This window comes from Diachasmimorpha longicaudata, unplaced genomic scaffold (assembly GCF_034640455.1).
Source record: "Diachasmimorpha longicaudata isolate KC_UGA_2023 unplaced genomic scaffold, iyDiaLong2 ctg00000067.1, whole genome shotgun sequence".
Taxonomy (NCBI): domain Eukaryota; kingdom Metazoa; phylum Arthropoda; class Insecta; order Hymenoptera; family Braconidae; genus Diachasmimorpha; species Diachasmimorpha longicaudata.
In genome coordinates this window covers 548,387-551,892 of record NW_026973898.1, presented here as the reverse complement: position 1 = coordinate 551,892, position 3,506 = coordinate 548,387, and positions in this window count along the sequence as shown.

Genomic DNA, 3,506 nt, shown 5'->3' with positions numbered 1-3,506 from the left:
AGTTGATATTCGTGTTCGATATGATGGCATATAACTTAAGTACACATTGTCGTAGGCCGATGAAACCGCGTGCAATAGCTTCGTCTCGTCGAACTACACGAGTGCAATGCGCGAAGTTTTCGTGAGAACGATTTGTCTTCGAGAAAAAGTCGATTATACATATGCGTTTTTACGACATCGTGGGAATCACTTTTTTTTGGCTGCGCCTAGACAAAATCTGGCATAATATTCGGTTTCAGCACGTCGAATAACCAAGGAAACTGATGCAACATCGTTTTCTTCGCGAACACAGCTCACGAAAAACTCAATCATAGAAGTTGATATTCGTGTTCGATATGATGGCATATAACTTAAGTACACATTGTCGTAGGCCGATGAAACCGCGTGCAATAGCTTCGTCTCGTCGAACTACACGAGTGCAATGCGCGAAGTTTGCGTGAGAACGATTTGTCTTCGAGAAAAAGTCGATTATACATATGCGTTTTTACGACATCGTGGGAATCACTTTTTTTTGGCTGCACCTAGACAAAATCTGGCATCATATTCGGTTTCAGCACGTCGAATAACCAAGTAAAATGATGCAACATCGTTTTCTTCGCGACCACAGCTCACGAAAAACTCAATCATAGAAGTTGATATTCGTGTTCGATATGATGGCATATAACTTAAGTACACATTGTCGTAGGCCGATGAAACCGCGTGCAATAGCTTCGTCTCGTCGAACTACACGAGTGCAATGCGCGAAGTTTGCGTGAGAACGATTTGTCTTCGAGAAAAAGTGGATTATACATATGCGTTTTTACGACATCGTGGGAATCACTTTTTTTTGGCTGCACCTAGACAAAATCTGGCATCATATTCGGTTTCAGCACGTCAAATAACCAAGGAAACTGATGCAACATCGTTTTCTTCGCGACCAAGCTCACGAAAAACTCAATCATAGAAGTTGATATTCGTGTTCGATATGATGGCATATAACTTAAGTACACATTGTCGTAGGCCGATGAAACCGCGTGCAATAGCTTCGTCTCGTCGAACTACACGAGTGCAATGCGCGAAGTTTGCGTGAGAACGATTTGTCTTCGAGAAAAAGTCGATTATACATATGCGTTTTTACGACATCGTGGGAATCACTTTTTTTTGGCTGCACCTAGACAAAATCTGGCATCATATTCGGTTTCAGCACGTCGAATAACCAAGTAAAATGATGCAACATCGTTTTCTTCGCGACCACAGCTCACGAAAGACTCAATCATAGAAGTTGATATTCGTGTTCGATATGATGGCATATAACTTAAGTACACATTGTCGTAGGCCGATGAAACCGCGTGCAATAGCTTCGTCTCGTCGAACTACACGAGTGCAATGCGCGAAGTTTGCGTGAGAACGATTTGTCTTCGAGAAAAAGTCGATTATACATATGCGTTTTTACGACATCGTGGGAATCACTTTTTTTTGGCTGCACCTAGACAAAATCTGGCATCATATTCGGTTTCAGCACGTCAAATAACCAAGGAAACTGATGCAACATCGTTTTCTTCGCGACCACAGCTCACGAAAAACTCAATCATAGAAGTTGATATTCGTGTTCGATATGATGGCATATAACTTAAGTACACATTGTCGTAGGCCGATGAAACCGCGTGCAATAGCTTCGTCTCGTCGAACTACACGAGTGCAATGCGCGAAGTTTGCGTGAGAACGATTTGTCTTCGAGAAAAAGTCGATTATACATATGCGTTTTTACCACATCGTGGGAATCACTTTTTTTTGGCTGCACCTAGACAAAATCTGGCATCATATTCGGTTTCAGCACGTCGAATAACCAAGGAAACTGATGCAACATCGTTTTCTTCGCGACCACAGCTCACGAAAAACTCAATCATAGAAGTTGATATTCGTGTTCGATATGATGGCATATAACTTAAGTACACATTGTCGTAGGCCGATGAAACCGCGTGCAATAGCTTCGTCTCGTCGAACTACACGAGTGCAATGCGCGAAGTTTGCGTGAGAACGATTTGTCTTCGAGAAAAAGTCGACTATACATATGCGTTTTTACGACATCGTGGGAATCACTTTTTTTTGGCTGCACCTAGACAAAATCTGGCATCATATTCGGTTTCAGCACGTCGAATAACCAAGGAAAATGATGCAACATCGTTTTCTTCGCGACCACAGCTCACGAAAAACTCAATCATAGAAGTTGATATTCGTGTTCGATATGATGGCATATAACTTAAGTATACATTGTCGTAGGCCGATGAAACCGCGTGCAATAGCTTCGTCTCGTTGAACTACACGAGTGCAATGCGCGAAGTTTGCGTGAGAACGATTTGTCTTCGAGAAAAAGTCGATTATACATATGCGTTTTTACGACATCGTGGGAATCACTTTTTTTTGGCTGCACCTAGACAAAATCTGGCATAATATGCGGTTTCAGCACGTCGAATAACCAAGGAAACTGATGCAACATCGTTTTCTTCGCGAACACAGCTCACGAAAAACTCAATCATAGAAGTTGATATTCGTGTTCGATATGATGGCATATAACTTAAGTACACATTGTCGTAGGCCGATGAAACCGCGTGCAATAGCTTCGTCTCGTCGAACTACACGAGTGCAATGCGCGAAGTTTGCGTGAGAACGATTTGTCTTCGAGAAAAAGTCGATTATACATATGCGTTTTTACGACATCGTGGGAATCACTTTTTTTTGGCTGCACCTAGACAAAATCTGGCATCATATTTGGTTTCAGCACGTCGAATAACCAAGTAAAATGATGCAACATCGTTTTCTTCGCGACCACAGCTCACGAAAAACTCAATCATAGAAGTTGATATTCGTGTTCGATATGATGGCATATAACTTAAGTACACATTGTCGTAGGCCGATGAAACCGCGTGCAATAGCTTCGTCTCGTCGAACTACAGGAGTGCAATGCGCGAAGTTTGCGTGAGAACGATTTGTCTTCGAGAAAAAGTCGATTATACATATGCGTTTTTACGACATCGTGGGAATCACTTTTTTTTGGCTGCACCTAGACAAAATCTGGCATCATATTCGGTTTCAGCACGTCGAATAACCAAGGAAACTGATGCAACATCGTTTTCTTCGCGACCACAGCTCACGAAAAACTCAATCATAGAAGTTGATATTCGTGTTCGATATGATGGCATATAACTTAAGTACACATTGTCGTAGGCCGATGAAACCGCGTGCAATAGCTTCGTCTCGTCGAACTACACGAGTGCAATGCGCGAAGTTTGCGTGAGAACGATTTGTCTTCGAGAAAAAGTCGACTATACATATGCGTTTTTACGACATCGTGGGAATCACTTTTTTTTGGCTGCACCTAGACAAAATCTGGCATCATATTCGGTTTCAGCACGTCGAATAACCAAGGAAACTGATGCAACATCGTTTTCTTCGCGACCACAGCTCACGAAAAACTCAATCTTAGAAGTTGATATTCGTGTTCGATATGATGGCATATAACTTAAGTA